Source organism: Leucoraja erinacea, chromosome 27 (assembly GCF_028641065.1).
Source record: "Leucoraja erinacea ecotype New England chromosome 27, Leri_hhj_1, whole genome shotgun sequence".
Lineage (NCBI taxonomy): Eukaryota > Metazoa > Chordata > Chondrichthyes > Rajiformes > Rajidae > Leucoraja > Leucoraja erinaceus.
Genome location: NC_073403.1, coordinates 11,128,932 through 11,152,337, shown reverse-complemented (window position 1 = coordinate 11,152,337; position 23,406 = coordinate 11,128,932).

Genomic DNA, 23,406 nt, shown 5'->3' with positions numbered 1-23,406 from the left:
TCACAGGTGCTACAATTGAACATGTGCCTCTGTGACATGTTGCTCTGTGCGATATGGGAATGGTAATGCTTCAGAAACTGAGGGTTGCTTGGACAGGCTGTGCATTCACCTGGATTTTTCTGCCTGATTTTACTGTTCAATGAGCTCTCTTATTGTTACTTTTACCACAAAATCCTTGCCATCATAATGGAAAAAAAAATCGCACTGAAAACAGTGATTATGTTCTGGGGTTTATGTCAAACAGAGCCTGTGATGTCTTTTGTCTGAATGGATTTTCCAAATAATGTTAAAATATTACTTTAGGAAATCCTCTTCAGCTGAACGGGAAAAAGGTTAATAAACTGCGGATTCCTCATAAGAAGCCATTTATTAGTTCCCCTGTAACACCAAGCCCCACGGATCACATCCCAACTGCTCTGCCAAGTTTCACCTCCTCACTATTTTCTCAGCTAATTTGCTGAACTGTTAATTCCTGCCTGACACTGTTTGAAAAGTTTCTCTTTCATGTTGTCAGGTTTCATCTCCTGGGTTTTAGGGGCCTTTTCTTCCCAGCTTCTAATGACTGTGAGGCTGATAAAAGGATTAATAGTACTAACAATGGCTGTGTCACTAATCTCCTCCCCTTCCACTTTGAGTAATGCCAGTCGCAGCCAGTGCTGATAACTCTCACGTTGATGTGAGGAAAGGAGCTGTCAGGACAGGCACCTTTATTACCTCAGCAGGGGGTAATATAGGAGGTGAGGGAAGGGGTGGGGGGCTTGTGCTGGTGGTGGGGGAATTTGAGGGAGAAAGGGATGCTATTTACCAAGGCCATCATTTCTTGCACAAATAATATGTATCACAGGCCTACACCTCAGCAACTCAATAGCAAGCCTATCTGTAAGTGTGTGGGAAGAAACTGCACCAAAACATCACCCATTTCTTCTCTCCGGAGGTGCTGCCTGTCCTGCTGAGTTACGCCAGCATTTTGTGTATATCAGCCATGATCACAATGAATGGCGGTGCTAGCTCAAAGGGCCGAATGGCCTCCTCCTGCACCTCTTTTCTATGTTTCTATCTGTAAGTGTACTGTCTACCAGAATATCTTCCAGTGTGATGTGTCGCCATATCTTTCTGTATGTTTCAGATGGAACTGCAGATGCTGGTTTACACCAAAGATAGACACAAAAAGGTGGAGTAACTCAGCGGGTCAGGCAGCATCTCTGGAGAAAAGGAATAGAGACCCTTCTTCAGACTTCTCCCCTGACTCTCAGTCTAAAGTAGGGTCTTGACCCGAAATGTCACCTATTCCTTTTCTCCAGAGATGCAGCCTGGCCCGCTGAGTTACTCCCGCTTTTTGTGTCTAACTTTGGTTTAAACCAGCATCTGCAGTTCCTTCCTCCACAGTGTGTCTGTCTGTTGGTCGGTTAACTCTGTCTATTATCCAGTGATGTTCTTATTTCTATCAGTCTACCTGTTCTACTAATTATCCATCTAACCGTTTATCTGTTTATCCATTCATCTGGTCTACATCGGTAAAACGATACCACATAACAACAGCTCATGGGCCTCCCACAATAATAACAATTATATGCATTTATGTACCATCCCAGAAGGGCATCAATATGATTTGACATGAAGCCACATAAGAATATTAGGGGGATGACAATACAGTATATTGCACAAAGGTAGGTTTTAAAGAAGTGTACTTGAGGCATTATTTTCAAAAAGGTACCTAAAGGATATATTATACCTACATGAGGATGGCATGGTGAGGCAGCTGGCAGAGGTGATGTCATACAACTTCACCGATCCAGGTTCAATCCTGGCCTCCGGTGCTGTCTGTCTAGACCTTGTCCTCGTGACTCCTTGTTTCCTCTGGATGTTTCATTTGTCTCTCACACCACAAAGATATGCGGGGTGGAAGGTTAATTGGTCTCTGTAAATACCTGATGTAGCGGTCTGGAGGCAGGATAAGATAGGATTTGGGCATATGGGTCCTTGCTGGTTGATGCTAGTTTGATAGCTCCAGATACTCTTTCCATGTTGTATTCTTGAGAAACCTCATGGGTCTAAACTTAAGATCTCACCCAGAGGAATATACTTCCAACAGTGCAGCGTTTTCTCGTCCGAAGAAGGGTCTCGACCCAAAATGTCACCCATTCCTTCTCTCCAGAGATGCTGCCTGTCCCGCTGAGTTACTCCAGCTTGTTGTGTCTATCTTCAGCATTTTCTCAAATTCAGATTCATTCAGAATGAGTTTATTGCCCCATACACAGGGTTGCAATGAAATTCTCTGTTTGTAAGGGGCTGATAGAATAAACCATGAATTCAATAAGTACACAATAGATACAACAGTGAATGCAAAAAACAGCAGAATGGTGCAAAGATGTTAGTGCAAACTGAAGTACCACAAAACAGTGCAAAAAAGGAATAACCGGGTGAAGTAAAGTTAAGAGTAATAGTAAAGAATTGAGTGATTCTTGAATCTGACAGCCATGGGGGAAGAAGCTGCTCTTAAATCTGTACGTTCTGGCTTTGAAGTTCCTACATTTTCTCCCAGAAGGTAGAAGATCTAGGCCCAGGATTGGGATGTGTTCACCACGTACAGGTGATCAAGAGCACGGCAGTTGCCATAGCAACCTGTGATGCATTCTGTCAAAATGTACTCCATTGTGCATCTGACGTAATTCAAGAGAATTCTTGTAGACATGCCAAATCTTCTTTCTAAACTGCATCTGAGTATGGGTCTGGATTTATGTACATATATTTCCGGGGTGTGCCTTGATCCTATAATTTTGTTCAGATGCCAGGATCGCCAGGTTCCCTAAAATCCCTCTTCATACTTCTGTTCTTCACCTGTTTCCTCCTTTTAAATACCCTTTAAGATTTACCTCATCGGTCAATCTTTTTATGCCAATGTTTCCTTCTTTGTTTCAGAATCAATCCGTATGTGCTGAGGGAGTGACTTAACAGAATGAGGGTGCTGAGGTAGTGTGAAGAATGGAAGGTTCACAAGAAGACGGAATGAGTTCCTGCAACCAATCCTATCTGCGAGCTGTTATTGAATGGAGAGTTGGGGGAGTTGGGAGCACAAATACTGCACAACTGAACCTTGGGGAATAATAACAGCTAGGAGCAGTAATTGCTGTTAATAATTTTGGAGGCATTATTGAAAGAGGTGATGAAATCGCCGGATATAGTCCCATATTTATCATGTACCAGCAGCACAAAAATATGTTATTTGCTGATTTGTTGCAAAGGATTTTTGAAATCTTGGCATGGTCAAATTGATTAGTTATGATCCTTCATGTGTTTATTTTCACCATACTCCACAATGAAGTTATGCTGTCGATCATGTGGCATGTTTGTCTCTCTTTAACGCATAGTTTAGTTGTAAGCCTAGATCCTTTTTAATTCCTTATTGTTAGAACAATATTATAAACAATAATAGGCAATTTGAGAACTATTTAAATTAAAGGGGAATAAATTACTAGGATCTCCCAAGTCATTGACATGGATCTTATGTGAAATGCAAAGGGAATTATAAGGCAGATAAATTATATGGAAGTTTTATTGAGGGCAAATGTGTTCTGGAAGATTAAAGAGTTGTTAAAATGATGATGTTTTAATGGTTTATTGTTTTTTATTATTATCATGTGTACCAAGATACAGTGAAAAACTTTGACTGTATGTAGTCAAATCATATATTAGAAGGGTTCCGACCCGAAAGGTCATCGATTACTTTTCTCCAGAGATTTTGGCTGACCCGCTGATTTACTCCAGCATTTTGAGTCTATTTTCTCTCTTTCATTTGGTATGCAAAGATCTGAGATTACTATACCTGTCTTCAAAAAAGGAAGATTTCCTTGAGGATTGCAAGGAATCTTCCAGCAGTCTGCTACAATTGTCACACAGTGCCTCTTGTTAGATGGAAGCTTTTTTTTATTTGTTGGATGGAATCCGCACTGCAAATCTGCGAGAACCACTTCTATACTGGTAGATGTGGCTGAGAAGGTTCCTTGCAAGATCTTGCACTTCAAACAATCTTTGGCTCAATTCGACAAAGGCCGTGCAGTGAATATGGAATACGACACAAAATCAGCGGGACAAGCAGCATCTCTGGAGAGACAGAATGGGTGATGTTACGGGTCGAGACCCTTCTTCTGTCATTGTTAGATTCTTCTAAAGTCTGAAGAAGTGTCTCGACATGAAATGTCACCTATTTCATCCATCCGGGGATGCTGCCTGTCCTGCTGAGTTACTCCAGCATTTTGTGTCTATCTTTGGTGTAAAGCAGCATCTGCAGTTCATTCCTACACATATGCAATGTGTATTGATTTATTTCATCTTTTGCATTTTCACTTCCTAACATTAAATCGTGATCTACTTCTGGGAAACTGGTTTGCCGAAGGTCAGCAGAAGTGGAATTTGGAATATTTTTAGAGGAGGGATAGTGAGATCGTTGATGAGTAAGGGGGAGAAAAATGATTATAAGTAGATGGGAAAGTGGAGATGACATTACAATCAGATCAGCCATTATCTTACCAATGCAACACCAATTTGATCTGAGGACCAAGTAGCATCCCATCAATTCTCGTGGAAACAATCCTTGATGTGCCATCAACATAATAGTCTTGACACAAAAAAATGCCCCAGTTGTTTCTTGAGCCACAGAGATGTAGGGATGTATTCACAGATCTTGGTGAATATGCCTGAACTAACCAGGAATGTAGAGTAAGCTGAGTCCTTTAGGTTCTCAGATCAGTTGGTGTAGCTGTATATTTTCTTTCTTTTTATTAGGCATCCCCTTGACATCGAGGATGGCTCGCTTCCACTTTGGTGTAAGGGGTTCCGAGGTGGCTCACAAAGGCTCTGAGAATTGCAGCTTTACTGCAGAAGGTAAGAATTTCAACATTCCACTTCACATCAAGTGCATAGGACAAACAAACGCTCGCGAAAAATGACCAGCATCTGCAGTTCTTTTTTTCTATAAACACTCTTGAAACCCTGAAATCTATTCATGGGATACATGCTGGATGATGGGGTGGGTGGGTGGGTATTTTGGGGGTAGTGCGTTCCTTCCACCACCAATGCAGTGTTCCCAATGCATTGATGTTCTCAATACCTCCTCAAATGCACCTTCTCCATTTTCTGCAGTCATTGCTCAGAGGTTCTCAAAACTCAGTGTGGGTATTCCATTTATTCAATGATGCTTTGAGCACATCCTTGAATCTTTTCCTTTTGACTCTTCCCTCGACAGAGCTGTTTCTAACCAGCCTTTGGTCCCAGTTCAGTCCAGTTTTATTAACTCTTACTGCATGCACTGTAGACCTGCCCCGTGTATTTTGCTCTAAGGCTCCTCTCAGTGAAGGTCTGTAGTGTGCTCTCCATCTCCCAATCATTTTGCACTATAATTAATATTGATTCCATCAGAAAGGAGTAAAATTATTTCAGTTCAATTATTCAACGCCGCAGAAGGAGGAGACTTGCTGGACACATTCCGGAAGAGAGGTCTTTCATAGTGAGACATTTAGCTCCACTGGCCATGTTTATTATCAGTGGCAGCACTCATGCTACTTTCATCATCATTCGCAGAAAAGTATAAACTCTTAGCAACATCAAGAATAGAAGAAGGCAGTTTATCTCCTTGGGTCATTGAGATCAAACATAATTCAGGATGAACAATCACTACCAACCTTGCCAGATCCTTACATTCTCTAAGATAAAAATAACATTCAATATGATTTTGTCTGATCTGTCTCTCATGCTTGCATCATATCCTTTGAAATCTTTCCCGAACAAAATCTATGTCTCTCTTGAAAGCTCCATCCTTATCTTTTTGAGGGAGATTTCGAGTGTCCTACGAGCATTCATTCCCAATGGCTTGGTTATAATTTTCTTCCACTTGGCCACCAGAGGGAATAGTTTCCTTCTATGGATGTAATCAAACCCTGTTAACATCTCAGAAACTATCACTGATACTTTGTATTAATGTTTTGTTTATAGGGACAGTGCATATTAATTAACATTTTGCATGTAAATATGCGAGATTGGAATCAGCAGCTAATTTCCGTCTCTAGTCCCAGGCAAAGGTAGGTGAAGTGTCTTGCCCAAGGACACAACGACAGTACACACTCCAAGCAGGATTCGAACTGGCCACCTTCAGGTTGCCAGCCGAACACTTAGCCCATTGCGCCATCTGTCGCCCTTTGGAAATTCAAGAGAATCCAAGAAATGTGTCCTTATAAATTGATTTCTAAACCTGAGATCATTCTGAACTGCAATTTTATTTGACACTGGGATTGCTGAGATTAAACTGGTGTTTTGGCTCAGCCCAATCCACTCAGCGAGGACAGAATTAATTTAAACAAGAGATGATGTTTTCACCCACAGATGCATCAAGCTTAACCCCGAATGACCACAGTCAGACGTACCCAGCAGCTGAGCTGTCAGGTTGTGTTTATCAACATGATTCTGCCAGGACGATGAAAATGGCACAGGAACTTGACAGCGGGGAAGTGTGAGGATGAATTTTGGGAAGAAATAACAAGACAACAATGTTCTCAATAAATGTGTAAAAAAGAGCAAAAGCACAGGTATTGTTTAGTTTACTTTAGAAATACAGCACCAGAACAGCCCACCGGGTCTGCACCAGCCATCGATCACCCGTTCGCATGGCATTGCCACTCATGTGGTCTCGTTGAACAATGCACCCTCCCAGTGTTTGCAGGTCTACTAGACTGGACCCAGTCTCTCGGTGCCCTCGACACTGCAGCAGCACCTTGTATTGCAGTCCTTCCCCATGAAACCTATGGCTGCAGTGACTCAGCACATGCTCCTGCAGAATGGTATGTACTGGGTGGCAGCATTCCCTTATCGACATCTCGTTGTACTGTCTGTCTTTGATTGAGTTAATGATCTTCTGGTAGCGGTGGGATGAACAGTTAAAAAAAACCTTAAAGGCTCACTCCCTTTGTACACTGTTCTCCAGGCAGCTGTGGTGAGGATGAAGCATTTGTCCACCTGTTTGTGGATTGTGTGTTTGCAAAGATAGTCAGGATACGCATACAAAACTCCATGTCAAGGTTGATCCTGAGCGCTGCCTAACGAAGGACTCTGATCTATGTCCCTGGAAACAGCCCATAGATCAGAGTTACACAGAGTTGCTCAGGATGAACCTCAACTTGTATCTTTCTCTTGACCTTCTTTGCAAACGCCCAGTCCACAAACATGTGGACAATTGTTTCATCCTCACAACAGCTGCCTGGAGACCAGTGAACATAGGGGGTAAGCCTTTAAGATTTTTGTAACTGTTATTCTCACTTTACCGTGACAATCTCCACTCTCCACTCTCACTGCTGGTATAATTTTGGTGTATCATTAATTTTCCTATGCTACATCGTAATCCTGGCCTCTCAGCCTCACAGAGTCAATAATCACCCCTACTCAGTCATACTACCCTGGAACCTTTGAAATGCTTCACATACAGTAAAGGCCCACTTCACCACAATCCCCAACCCAGCAGAATTTGAAGAGTTTTCTCTGTGTCGATTTGTATGAGGTCTTGTGCGTGGTCAATTATTTTGGCCGTGAGCAAAATAGAACATTGCTATGGAAGTGCTGGGTTATTAGGAGGCTTGGTACTGTCATAAAAAGGATGCAAAGCATGGCATTGCATCAGGTAAAGGTGCTGAAGACCTTACAGGCCCTGGACCCCCTTAAATGGACTAACACCTGAGCCATCTTCCATTTCATCTGGGGATCCAACATGGAATGCATCCAATGGTTCATGATGCACGTGTTCAGAGAATCCCGGGAAAAAGCTTATCCCAACATTACCTTAATCCTGACTACACTTTTATGTGCAGCTGCATCAAAATACACACAAACACTGTTGTGTGCAGAAGAGGTTCTCCCTGTCCCCAATGTTGTGAAGGATGAGGGTTACACAAAAAAGCTGGAGATACTCAGCGGGTGCAGCAGCATCTATGGAGCGAAGGAAATAGGCAACGTTTCGGGCCGAAACCCTTCTTCAGACCCTTCTTCTTGTGAAGGATGAGCCTGACCTTGTTGTCACACAATGTTCCATTCAGTTAGACTTTGCTACACTCTCTGTCTTTCTTGAAAATGTTTCCACAGAAAGTCATTTTTGAGCACAAGTCCATCAGGCAGTGTTCAGTACAGAACCTCCTGCAGGCCCCGTGGGTGGAGCCGATGAATGCTGTGGGATGGTTTCCCAAGCAACCTGTCAAAACCACATATCACCAGAACTCACCAACGATCACCAAGACCGCACTTGGCTTGTAATGAAAGGGACCCTCCCCAACAGATCCTTCCTGTACAGCCAGAGTCACACTCCTAAAGCTTGCTATCCTAAGAGCGGCTGCAATGTCAATAGTGTAATGGCCCACCTCTTTGTGGATCGAGAACACGGTCTGTAAAGAATGGTCTGGAAAAGTATGCAATAGTCCTTATCGTAGTTCCTTCTGAGCATTTGTGTTACAAAGACTATCTGATCTATGTGCTGTTCCCATGGATTCACACCAAGACAGATATCAAGTGCTGCTTGAAGATCATCATCCCGGTGAAAAGCAAACTTTGGTCTATCCAAAACTAAGTCTTTCAGTCCAACAAGATAGCCGTAAGTGAATATTGCCGAATGATTCCAGTCTGCAGATGTACGTGCTGGGGGATGCACTGAAGCTTGAAGCAGCCAATGTTAAAGCTCTGTGAGAAAGGACTGCAATCTAAGGTCCTGCTGCCGCTGAACACGGGGGAGCTGGGTCCAGTGTAACAGTCCCGCAAATATTTGAAGGGTATATTTTTCAAAGAAGCCACGAACGCAGTGGGATTTTTGTACTTTGCATTGTATGAAGTTCATGACACCAAGAATGCAAAGAAAGCTGTGGTGTGTTTTATATTTCTTGCATGTCGTTTTTATGAATTAGGTTTATTTTTGAGATACACATATAAAAAATTTGATGTGAAAAAGGCAAAGAAAAATTTGCAAGGACGTGACGTAGTCACTATTAGCAAAGACGGAACATGCCAGAGGTGTTCATTGTAGGAAAGAGACTGAAGGTTGACTTTTCACAAAGTTCAAAAGGCAGATGTAGAGAAGATGCTTTCCATTACACAATTCAATAGTAAGTCAGGATAGCAAAAGAGAAATTATGAATACATCTAAAAGAAATTCAGGAAATGCTTCTTTACCCAGAGAATGGTTAGGTTGCACGACTTGCCAACAAATGGTATAGCTGAGATAAATTGTATAGAGACCTTCCAAGGGATGTTACAGTGCATGAACTAGAATGGAAAAGATGGTGAGTTAGAGAAAGGAGCATTAGAGGAAGATCCTGTGGCATGAACTGCTAACATTACTGTGTTTAAGAAGGAACTGCAGATGCTGGAAAATCGAAGGTACACAAAAATGCTGGAGAAACTTAGCGGGTGCAGCAGCATCTATGGAGCGAAGGAAATAGGCAACGTTTCGTCCCGAAACGTTGCCTATTTCCTTCGCTCCATAGATGCTGCTGCACCCGCTGAGTTTCTCCAGCATTTTTGTGTACCTGCTAACATTAATGTCCTGCTTCAGTAATAAAAACAGAAAATGATGCAACTCCTGATAAGATCAGATATCATCTAGGGGAAGAGAAGCAGTGTTAATACTTCAGGCCGATGAATGTTCAGCAGAACGCCATTTTTGTACATTTTGGGTACTTCATGGTGATACAGTACATCTGTTTAATTTCATTGTGTTAGACCAGCCTGCAAACAAAGTAATGGGAGGTAAGTGAATGTGGAGGTACTGATAACCTAAGTAGACACAGCGAAACAGGAGCTGATGTCCCTAACATTGCTGGAGTTCCCCGTTCTGATGGTAGCTGACGAGTTTCTGAACATCAGGCAAGAAGCAGACTTCTGTTAGTCACATAGATTGCTCACTGTTCCTGCCCATTCCAGAAGGGAGTTTTGCAGCTTTGACCTGCTGCTTCTTGTGGAAATAGTCAAACAGGAGTAGGAAACAAAAGGAGAAAATTAATTTTAAAATAGGTTTAAAGAATGGTAAAAAGAAAACACCAAACAATTCCGGATAATTTTGAGTTTGTTTTTTGCAAAAATCCCATTAAGGTTCCTTATATGTCAGAATGACAGCCTGGGATCAAGACTGCAGTCTGTTGGGAGGAGGCTGTTAAATAGGCTTCAATGGATGGGTGATAGGGCACATTTAACCCCTCTCTAATATCTGTCACCATCAGTCACCAACTCCTCCCTGCCTTTCTCTCACTTATTGTTCAGTCATGTCTCCTCTCTCTCGCTGTTCCACTCCCTGACCTCACCCTCCTCACTTTTAATCAAAGAATAAAAGAAAAACAATTAAACTCTTACAGATGCATAGCAACTGGCTAAGGCATGCGCCACTAGGGCTGGGAAAACACTTCCAGGCCGATTACTGATTGAGAAACAAGACAAATAAAAAAGCTACTACAATGGGGGAAGAATGTGTAATTGGCAATAGGTCAGAATTCTGGCACAGGGCTGATTGATAGCGGAGAAAATCGCAGCTACACATAGAAAAAGGCTCGGGCTCCAGCCACCCTGGACCAGCCGTGGTGCTGCAGAACTCAACATCATCTCCTTTAATTCAGAATCTTAAAGGGTCTGTGCCACCTGAGATTGTTTAACACAATAAGCGGAATGGTAATGGGATTAGCCTTGGTGCTTCTGAGCCCTTTCAGCAGATTCGGGAATCGTTTTCCCAGTCTGTACTCCTGTTGTGGGGAGAATGGGACATGCCTGCCATCGGCGTAAATCAAACATTTCCTGCTACCCACTATTTTCCAATTGCTAATCATATTAGATGATTACACACGGCTGGCAGCTCCCTGGATTCCCGACAGGGTGTGTTGGTCCGTGAGTGTCCCGACCATAGAGATCCCCTCGCCGGATTGCAAACTGAACTTCAAGTCACTTGTGGGCCCTTTCACTGAGGGAAATGTTTTCTACTCAAACATACGCAGCAAAATCATCAGAAAAATATGGGAATGTTCTTACGTTGAGTGTTTGCTACAACCTTAAACTTGTAGAATGCCTCATTCGCATAAAGCAAACTACCAGAGCTGAAATTTATGCTTGAAAACACTCAAATGCTTGCTTTATTGTGTCCTGAATTGTAGACCTCTAAGATTCCCTTTGTTTTGCCAATAAAATAAACTTGTCTATTTGGGTGCAATGAAATGACAAAACAATTCTCTCACCCCCCATTCACACGCACCATTACACAAATCACAAAAAGATTCAGCACACTCAAAGTAATTGGGGTTCATTTAAGAGTCAAGAGTTAAGAGTCTTTGTCATATACAGGTATACTGTCTATAGAACAATGAAATTCTTATTTGCAACAGCTTGACAGGCCCTTAAATGCAATACACACAGATAATATATAATTTTTAAAAATTCAATAAATGAATAATCCTAATACTTGTGCAAAAAAAAAAAGAAGCTTTAGGGCAACCAAAGACATAGAAGTCCTTAGGTTATTGTTGTGTCGTGTTCAAGAACCTGATGGTTGTTGGGAAGTAGCTATTTATCATTGTGACTTTTTTGCACACCTTTCATTCATTGTTCTTTATCTCTGCACATCACCGTCTATATCCCTCGTTTCCCTTATCCCTAACCAGTCTGAAGAAGGGTCTCGACCAGAAATGCCACCCATTCCTTCTCTCCAGAGATGCTGCCTGTCCAGCTTTTTGTGTCTATCTTCAGCTTAAACCAGCATCTGCAGTTGCTTCTTACACAAGAAGCTATTATTGTTTGTTTTTTTAATATTTAGATATACTGAACTTCTTTTTGGTTTATTATAGTGTTTACAGAATACAAAGTATACATACAGTACATGTTGTGCTGCTGCAAGTAAGAATTTCATTGTTCTGTTTCGGGACATGTGACAATAAAACACCCTTGACTCTTGATTCTTGTCGAACATGCTGGGGATGGTTTTGAGGCTTCTGCACCTTATTCCTGATGGTAGGAGTGAAAAGATAGTGTGGGTCAATGTTATGAATCAGAATTGCCGACTGAAGAGATTTGGAATAGTTTGAACTTTGAGTGATTTGTATAGAATTCAGCCATTCATTGAATATCATATCCAATTTTCCTTTTCATTGAAGTTATCATGGGATAGGAGTAGAATTAGACCATTCGGCCCATCAAATCTACTCCGCCATTCAATCATGGCTAATCTATCTCTCCCTCCTAACCCCATTCTCCTGCCTTTTCCCCATTCCCCTTGACAAGTTGGTTTTATATAATTGATGGCAATTTCAATTGTGCAATGTCAGGCACAATTGACATTCTTGTCGGAAATTAGACCTACATGTCTGATTGTGATAATGTCAACAAGTACAAACAAACTGGTGGGGAGTGGTAAGGGATCAGAGAATGCCTTTACAGCCGGGTTCTACACAGCACACAAACAAGAGGGGAGTGGACAATCCTGCCAGACTCCAGACCTGATGGGGGGAAGCTATCTGTTTCCCACCCATTGATTTGCACTGCACTATAGATATCAGTGTAGAGCAGTTGGATCCAGTTCCTGATTCCCTCCCCAAAGCCTATCACAGTGGGTGTCACCTTAATTGTAGGCCCACTTGAGAGACTACTTGTTTTCCAGCTGTTGCTCTGTGGATCTATTCCTGGAACAGACAGGGTATGTGCGCCCGTTCCATATCAGTGACTTGAAAAGAAAATCAGTTTGATGGAGGTGAAGGATGAGGGAACATTTCCAATGTTGTTCCTTGAAATTGGTCACTGGAATCTTTTACATCTAAAGCTGAGGAAATGCTACACAATCAGTCATTTAAATGTAGTCATTTGAAAGAGAGAGAGCTTGCAGTGAATGATCCTAAACTATTATTTGGAGAAATGCAGAGGATTTCTCCCTGGTCTCTGGGTCAAGGTTCAGCCTTAAATGTCCTTAAAATGAAAAAATACCAAAACTGAACTGTCATTCAGTGTAAATCAGTAAAATTATGACAGGTGCTATTTAAAATAAAGTCTATCATTCCTATTGCCATCAGTCCAGTCCACCTATGGCCAGGTTTAATAATATCTTGGCATTAGCTGTAGAAAATGATTAGTGCATGCACAGGGGGTGCTCAGCACTGGGGAAATGAGAGGCTCAGCTTTAACGAGAATTTGCTCAGCTGCATGGAGATTCAATGCATTCATCTAATTGTGAAATGCATGCAATTCCCAGGTAAATTGGCTGAAGTGCCCAAATTATATTCCTTTGCTCATCTTTAACTTTGGTTGCATGCCATTGCTAATGAGATCGTTCTGTTTCTGTTAAAAAAAACAAGCTAAATGCAGTTATTGGGTATTATTTTGAACTCAGGCGATTAATGCACCACTTACCACAAAGAGATCAATTTTGGATTTGTGACTTTTCAACAGTTATGGTACACCGTTTGCCTGCACAATGAGTGTAATTTTTCAGCTTAATCTTAGTGCAAGTTGTAGGCATTGGAGTATTATGTCATCTACTTCCAGGATGCTGGAATTTCCCAAAATGTCTGCCCAAATTAAATGGAAAGCTGTATCCCCAATCCTTTCCACTCATCACTTTAATTTCATGTTTCATGTATTGTGTGTTTTTATGACCATTGGCAGATCAATCTCCCTCCTGGAATAAATAAAGTCCTATCGAATACCCATCAGAAACATTGATGTGTATCAATAAATGCCTAAAGGTTGTTGTGCTGTACAGCTATCCTAACCTTTGTCATAGTTGCTGTACAGCTTGCTGTACACATTGTGCTGTACAGCTATCTTAAACTTTGTAAATAATGCAGCTTCCACAATGCAGCCCGAGTTGTGTGCATTTCAGTCTGAAGTTGGATGCCAATGGATTGAAATTGTTAAAAAAAAGCTTGATCTCATCATGAAAGACATGCATCAAAGGGCATCACTAATCTCTTCTCCTCTCTGGGAATTATTGAACATATGAATTGCACCAACTTCTTAAGAGGAATAAGATATTACACTGATCTGTAGCAGATACTGTAACATCAGATTAATTGAGTACCAAATCTCTACTAGTTCATGATCATATAACCAAAAACGGGAGAGCAGTTAAAGCAAATGATGTGGATACATTTAAGAGATCAAATAATGGAGAGGAGAATAGATGGTTGAGCTGATATATTGAGATGACTAAAGATAGGAAGAAGTTCAAGAGGATCATAAAGTTAGCATGGTTCATTTGGGTGGTATGTCCTGTTCGTGTGTTACACAATACAATATAACCTTAAAGCTACTGTCAAATTGCAGCCTACGCACTATTACCAGCGACATTATGAAAAACCTGCAATACCTGGAAAACCTGTAATATTTGCTTTGCACAAAGGCAGACATAATTACATGCATATTGAGAAGGAAATGCTGATCATTATCAGGAAGGCTGGTTTTGTCGTGGTGACGGAGTTGGGTTCATGGGAGGTGGTCTTGGAGAGGAGGATGCTCCTCAAACACTGGAGCATCTTGGACAATACAGCTCGCCCCCTCCATGGCACACTAGTCAACCTGAGCAGTACAAACTGTACAACTTCCTCACCTTCTTCTGTCGTGGGGTAGACTGACCCCCACCCACCCACTCCTTTACCAATCGTTGCACATCCCCAATCCTTTCCACTCGTCACTTTAATTTCATGTTTCATGTATCGTGTGTTTTATGACTGTTGGCAGATCAATTTCCCTCCTGGGAGAAATAAAATTCTATTGTATCGTATTGGTAACCATGTTTGTTTGTTGGTTAGTTACCTCAAATTAGAGAACTCAATGTTCATACTATTGGGTTGAACCCTAACCATGCGGAGCAAGGGGTGCTGTTCCTCCAGTCTGCATGTGACCACACTCTGGCAATGGAGGAAGCCCAGGACAGAAAGATCAGTATGGGAATGGAAAGACGTTAAAACGGTTAGCAACCAGGAGTCCCAGCAGGTCGTGTTGCACTGATAACAGGTGTTCAGCGAAATGGTCACCTAATCCAGTTAATTTTAGCGGACTTCGTTCTGATTCCTTCTTGATTCCTTTTTGGCTTGACAAAGTGACAATAGTTTATTTGTTCTTTTGATGTGTGATCAAACTGGACTCAAGTCTGGTAACATTACAAATGACCCACTGAAGAGCCAGGTATGGCCATGGCCCGTCAGAAGTTCTTCTGCCATGCGTTCATAAATTCATAAGTGATGGGAGCGGAATTAGGCCATTCGGCCCATCAAGTCTACTCTGCCATTCAATCATGGCTGATCTATCTTTCTCTCTCAACCCGATTCTCCTGCCTTCTCTCCATAACCCCTGACACCTGTAGTAATCAAAAATCTATCTATCTCTGCCTTAAAAATATCCATTGTCTTGGCCTCCACAGCCTTATGTGTCAATGAATTCCACAGATTCACCACCTTCTGACTAAAGAAATTCCTCCTCATCTCCTTTCTAAAGGAACGTCCTTTCATTCCGAGGTTATGACCTTTGGTCCTAGACTCTCTCGCTAGTGGAAACATCTTCTCTACATCCACTCTATCCAGGCCTTTCACGGTTCAGTAATTTTCAATGAGGTTCCCATTCATCCTTCTAACCTCCAGTGAGTAGAGGCCCAGTGTCGTCAAACACTCATCATACGTTAACCCACTCATTCCGGGGATCATTCTCGTAAACCTCCTCTGGACCCTCTCCAGAACCAGCACGTTCTTCCTCTGATATGGGACCCAAGATTGCGCACAATACTTCAAATGCAGCCTGAGCAGCGCCTTGTAGAGCCTCAGCATTACATCCCAGTTTTTGTAGTCTTGTCCTCTTTGAAATAAATGATAGCATTGCATTGTAGGCTCTGTCGATATTCTGTCGGGGATATCACTCAATAACAGCATTGCCTCTCCCAAAACACTGAGCATCATCCCTCAAAAAAAAAACCCTGCACTGCCAATCAGAGCAAACCTGCTGAAACAAAACCAACGAACCAACCTCAAAGATGAGCTGTTTCCCCAAAGTAGATCCAAACCCATAAGGAGATAAATCTTAGCTGCCCCTCTAGAATCAGTTACAGTCCCAAAACAGAGAACACAGAGCTGCACCTCCATACGATGTTGAACCCCAAAATCTGAGCCACAATGATGAGTCACCCCACCCCAAATAACAGCTGTACCCTAAAAAAGCATTGCACCACTCAAAATTAGAACCGCACTCACTCAGTCCACCTCCAACCCCTTTGCTTCAGTTTCAACGTATACCCTGCACAATGAGCACTGACTCCAATATGGTCAGCACAGGCCAAGTGATTCGTGCTTCAAGGGTTAATGAGCTGCTGTCGAGAGTTCCTGCTCTAACAATGCTTTAAGGTCATTGCTCTGCCACGTTGACAGGAGTGGTAGTCAGACTCCAGGCCCCCTTCTGCTCAATGGAGTATCTGGGTCTTGGGGCTGCCCATGTGAATGGTCGAGGCCATTGTGAGTCACTGATGAACTGACTCAAGCGGTGCATTATTCTGGCAGTGAGCCTGATGGATGAGGTGGGCCCTGCCTCTACCTGCAGCTTTTCCCACGTGAAAGACTGGAAAAAGTGTGCAGTTCTCCTCAATAAGAAAGAGCCTATTTGTCCGTTCCCAGTCACTTCCTACAGTTCCTGGTCAAATTAAACAGCAAATGACTCTCTTAGAGACCCTTGAGTTTAGGGACTCTCTCGTGTCTGGCGGGACTTTCTCCCCTGTTGTTAATAGCGAGGGTTTGGTTAAATATTTATGGTTGTTTTACTTCCGCATTACAGTCATAGTTATACTTATACAGCACTGAAACAGATCCTTTGGCCCAACTCCAAGATGCCCCATCTAAGCTAGACCCATTTGGCCCATACCCCTCTAAACCTTACCAATCCATGTACTATCCAAGTGCCTTGCAGATTGATTTCACAATTACCCCACAGTGGCCTGTGTGCTTAAGCACAACATGTGAACAATTTCCCCGTGGAATCAAAGAACTGCAGATGCTGGTTTATACCAAAGATAGACACAAGGTGTTGGAGTAACTCAGCGGGTTGGGATCCTTGTTCTGAATGCAATTTCCCAAAGTTCTTTAGGAAGTTTTGATTGCTTCTAGCATTAGTGTCCAGCTCAACAAAACTTTACCCGTATAGTGGAATTTGCCCAGGGAACTAAATAGAATCTATAGTGCCGATTCAGACCAACAAGTCTCTGCCTATCCCTAGCACCTTCTGTATACTTCATATTCTGTAGATGTTGGAATGACAAAATGAAAATGAAGCTTCCACTTAGAAGTTGGAGTGGGAGCAGGATAGTGAAATGAAATTACAAACTGAAGACCAAATGGAAGTATTCTACAAGTAGTAAACCAATTCATGTTCGCTTTCTGCAGTGTACAGGACATTGTATTCTGTATGAAACAGAAAGAAAAATGTCGTAGCACAGGAGATCTTTATGATTTCTGACTCTGGCATCACATTCACAGACTGTCTTCATATTTCTGATACATATCGTGACGTTGAAGGAAGTCATTTATCCCATAGGTTCCGTGCCAGATTTCAGGAGAAACAATCGCGTTCGTCCCCATTTTCTCCCTCTGTATCCCCGGAAATGTATTCTTTCTCACATACGCCCACCAACCCTGTTTTTCATTCACTTTGCCTTGCACTAAGGGACAATTAACACCACCTAATTGGCACACCAGTACATCTTTTGATATGTGGGAGGAAACCCACATGGTCACAGGGAGTACGTGCAAATTGTACACTGGCGTATTCTGGGCCACTAAAATGGGAGCCAAAAAACCGCTCCCATACAATGAAAGCTTTTCCTCTTTTTGTTAGCCTTTTGAATATTTCCAGCAAGTTTAGCTTTTGTACCACTGTGACCTGATGCAGAAGAACTGGAGACTGTGTTCATGGAATAACCACTGAACTACCACCACAATCATTGAACCACCCAAATGTATAACAATGGAAATCGGTCTCAGGAAAATGTTCAAATGGTTTAAAAACAATCAACTCTAACAAATGGAAAGATAGCTGAGGCACAGTCCCAACAACATTTGGAAACATTTCTCAAAATAGTGAAGTATGGAATCCGGTTTTACTTTCTTTTGTTAACAAAATTCTAACAGCCTTCCATAAATTAAAGATGAAATAATGTTGGCAATGATTGGGTGGACCTCTGGCGCCATCCACTGCCTCATTTTCTAACTGCGCCAGTTTTCACTGATTTTTTTTTGTACATCAGCATCTGTGTCTGAATTATCTTGTGCCTGATACAGAAAATGATGGAAAATTCTGAACTGTTCGAAAAGCATCCTGAGAACAGAAGACACAAAAGCCTCAAAATGCGAACTCTCAGGGGAGTATTTTATTTGTGATGCAATATAATTATTTCACGTTGTCTATGAAGGCGTCATGGTTAGTAACTTTTCAGATACACTAAAACCTTCGGTATTGTTGGAAGTGAAGAAGGTCATCTATAATTACAATGGGATTCTGATGAACTGGATTAATGGGCCAAGGATTGGCAGATGGAGTTTAATTCAGGTAAATGCGAAGTCAAATTGTGTGAAAACAAAGCAGGGCAGTACCTACACAGTAAACGGTCGGGACCTATAGAATGCTGTAGGATAGGGATGCCCAAGGGTGCAGGTGTTGAGTTCCATGAAAGTGATGACAAAAGTAGACTAGAAGGGTGGTGAAGATGTCCTGCATGCTAGCCTACATCAGTCCATGGATGAGTACAGGAGTTGTGACGTCATATCACAGCTATACAAGATATTGGTATGGCCACATTTGGACTACTGGTTGCCTTGATACAAGAAGGATGTCATTCAACTGGAAAGTTACAAAGGAGGTTTACAAGGATGTTGCTGGGTCTGGAAGGTTTGAGTTATAAGGAGAGGCTGGAGAAGCTGGGTCTTTTTTTGTCCCCTGGAGTATAGGGGGCAGAGGGGTGACCTTTTAAAGGGTTATAGGTTTCTAAGGGGCAAAGATAAGGTGAACAGCCCCAGTATTTTCCCTGGAGTAGGCATTTCAAACGAGAGGGCACAGGCTTCAGGTGAGGGGTGGGAATTAAAAAAGGACCTGAGGGGCAACTATTTTCCATACAGAGGGTAGTGCGTATATGGAATGAGCTGCCTGAATTGGGTACAATTACGATGTTCAAAAGCCACTTGGTTGGGTTCATGGAAATGGAAGGTTTGGAGGGACAGGGGACAAGTACAGGTAAGTGGGACTAGCTCAGTTAGACCGAGCTCAGTTAGGCAGCTTGCAATAATGTTTGCAGGTTGCTGTGGGTAATTTGCCTAAAGTGTTTTCCTACATTACAAAAAAAAAACTAATTCCAACAGTTTTTAGTTAGACGAATGGCAGTTTGGAGGTCCTACAGTAAGTGAATGATCATCTCCAAATGCCTCTTTCTTTTCTCCCAAAAGCATTGATTCAAACAACTATGAAAACTTACCTTAAGAAAGCAGAAGAAGTCTGAAGAAGGGTTTCGGCCCGAAACGCTGCCTATCTCCTTCGCTCCATAGATGCTGCTGCACCCGCTGAATTTCTCCAGCATTTTTGTGTACTTTAAGAATGCAGGTTTGGCACTCATAAAACATTCCAATTCATTCATTGCCTTTAGACTTTAGAGATACAGAGCAGAAACAGGCCCTTCGGACCACCGAGTCCACGTCGACCAGTGATCACCCTGTACATTAGCACTATTCTACACACTAGAGATAATTAATAATTTTTACCAAAGCCAATTAACCTACAATCCTGGATGTCTTTGGGGTGCGAGAGGAAACCGGAGCGCCCAGAACAAATCCATGTGGACACAGGGGGAGCATACATACTCCATTCAGATAGCACCCATAGTCAGGAATGAAGCCGGGTCTCTAGCGCTGCAAGATAGCAATTTAACCACCACGCCATTGTGTCACCCCTAGTGTCAGATAAATTTGATACCCATTCAAAGGATATGATAAAAAACAGGAAGGGGTTTCTTACCTGTGTACAGTTCTGATTTGTATTGAGAGTACGATTTGAACTGACTTCATTCAACATCAATTATTTGTATCTGTTTGGCAAAGGGGTGCTGGATAATGATCAGCACCAATAAGCTAATACTTGTGAACCATGAAACGCCAGGTCTAATGGAGTTGCCCCGATCATCGTCAGGCTGGATTTTGTCAACTGAATTTAGACTGGAGATCAAACCAAGTATCTCTTCAAGTATGATTCAACAGATAGCGCAGTTATTCTCCAAGGCACCACAGATACCGAACATGTCAGTATAAATACCATACTTGGTGAAGTTCTGGCTTGTCCCTGACCTTAATACTCCAAGCTAAAGAGAGATACAATGGAGACTTCTGTCAGAAATGTGGATCATGACATTAAGTCTAACAGTGTTACGTCTCATAGTGAAATGGCCAAATTATATATAAAATGTAAATGCAATAGGATAAAAATGATGCTGGATAATCCTGTTGAACATCACTCTTGAGATAATTCTCTTTCATGTGAATTGTGAACATGTTCACTGTGGAGAACCTATGAAAAGCAACTTCTATCTTTACAAAGTCCTTCAGCCAATGGTTTAATTCAGGAATGTGTGAGGTGCTGCCATTTGGAGGTCTAATGTGAAGAGAAAGTGTACTGTTAATGGCAAGACCCTATATACATCGATGTGCTGAGGGATTTTGAGGCTCAAGTCCATAGGTTCCTCCAAATGGCAACACAAGTAGTTAGAGTGGTAAAGAAGGCAAGTATGTGCTTGCATTCATCTGTCAGGCCATTGAGCATAAGGGTCAGGCAATCATGTTGCAGCTTTAGAAAAACGACTGCATTTGCAGTAATGCGTGCAGTTCTGCTGGCCCAGTTGCAGGAAGGATGTCAAGGCCGTGGAGAGGTTGCAGAAGAGGTTTACTAAGATGCTGCCTAGATTCAAGGGTGCTAGCTATGAGGTTGGACAAACTTGAATTGTTTTGTCTGAAGCATTCGAGGTTGAGGGGAGACCTGATCGAAGTATATACAATTAGAAGAGGCAGAGACAATGTAGACTCGCACAGCATTTTTTCCCAGCATGAAAATGTCAAAGACTGGAGAACATAGATTTAAAGTTAGGGGTGGGAAGTTTAAAGGAGAAATGTGAAGCAAGTATTTTATACAGAGAGGGATGGTATCTGGTATGTGCTGCCAGGAATAGTGGTGGAAACAGATTTGATAATGGTGTTTAAGAGACTTTTAGATAGACGCGTGAATATGCAGAAAATTGAGGTATATAGGTCACATACAGGCAGAGGAGATTAGTTTGACAAGGTATCATGTTTGGAGCAGACATTGGGGGCCTGTTCTATGCTGTTGTTCTATGTTCTATCTTCAATGCAGTGCTTGCACCCTAGGTAGGCAGTGAATACTGTAACTAGACACAAAATGCTGGAGTAACTCAGCAGGACAGGAATCTCCAGAGATGCTATGCTGCCTGTCCCACTGAGTTACCCCAGCATTTTGTGTCTATCTTCGGTTTAAACCAGAATCTGCAGTTCCTTCCTACACATAGTGAATACTGTAAAATGTCAACTAATGTCCCAGCATTCTAACTTCGATACCATCTATTCAACCACTACCGGGGGAAGGTAACATAATTATTAACCACAAAATAAAACTACTCCAATGTCCCATTAAGTCAAGTCAAGTTTATTTGTCACATACACATACAAGATGTGCAGTGAAATGAAAGTGGCAATGCCTGCGGATTGTGCAAAAAAAAATAGCAGGTCAGGTAAAATGTTCATTTGACGCAGACTCAAGCTTTGTGTGCACCAGTGCAACAAGCATTCCCAGGCTTGGTGCAATACCGTTAGATGGTGAATAAGGTTCCCTTTACACTGCCAAAAGGTTCCTCGCTTCAGCAACAAACTTCCTTTGTTGCCGCATTTGTAGCAAAATCGTACTCACATTCTTTCAAAAAACAAGTTGACAATTTTTTTCAAAAGTAGCAGACGTAATCTCCCTGAAAGAATAGACAATGTTGTTACACATAGCAACCAGAGGAATTCATGCCCCAAAGCGCCTTAATCCCACCTCGAGAAGGAACCCCTACTGCATCAGTGACAGGTTCCTTTCCCACACCAGTTTTGTGCCTGAGGCAAAGAATAAAGACAAGAAAAAGCTTTTAAAAATGGGGGGCAAAAAGGATCATTCTGGAGACAGAGAAACAGCGACGCTAATAATTGGTGACAGGAAGAAAAACTGGAATGCTACTGCATACACAGAAAAACATTTCATTGTTGGTTATTGTGATGCCAAATTGTGATTGAGACATTCAGCTTAGCATTTAGTAGTTGAGGACTGAAGGAAGCTTTCGGTGCAAATATAAATGAAATTAAAAACAAACAAAATCAACAGAAAACCTTTGCAGTACCTGCCCATGAGTGCAAAGGGCAAAAATAGTTCTGCAAAGACCAAGCATCATCTCATGAATGGGATCCACCAGGACAGTCAATCCACATTCAACTCACAGGCTGGGGAGACGCAGTGAGGATGCAATCCTTCTATGGGAGATACTATGTGTTGGAGTTGTTCAAATTATCTAGCTCAGGATGTGCCAAAGTTCTACAAAGCCAACTGAGCATATTTGAGCTGCAGCCTCCTCTAAGATAGGAGCTGATGTATATTAATTGTGAACAGCAACATCCCGCAAATAACAATGAGGCAAATGAAGCAAATGATAAATGACCTAGTTTAGTGGGTCTGGGTGAGGGTTAAATGATGGCAGAGCCGTGGGGAGAGCATGGTGACTCTGTTAAAAAATATATCATGGGGCCTTTTATTGGAAAGGTGGATCATGACTTCTAATGATCAATGCTGCTTGACCTGTTGAGTATTTCCACCATGTTAGATCTTTCTATCAAGGCAATCAAGTGTTCTAGTTTAACATCTCATTAAAGACCATCTGACTATAAGACATAGAAACATAGAAACATCGAAAATAGATGCAGGAGGAGGCCATTTGACCCTTCGAGCCAGCACCGCCATTCATTGTGATCATGGCTGATCGTCCCCAATCAATAACCCGTCCCTGCCTTCTCCTCATATCCCTTGATTCCACTAGCCCCTAGAGCTCTATCTAACTCTCTCTTAAATCCATCCAGTGATTTGGCCTCCACTACCCTCCGTGGCAGGGAATTCCACAAATTCACAACTCTCTGGGTGAAAAAGTTTTTTCTCACCTCAGTCTTAAATGGCCTCCCCTTTATTCTAAGTGTGGCCCCTGGTTCTGGACTCACCCAACATTGGGAACATTTTTCCTGCATCTAGCTTGCCCAGTCCTTTTATAATTTTATATGTTTCTATAAGATCCCCCCTCATCCTTCTAAACTCCAG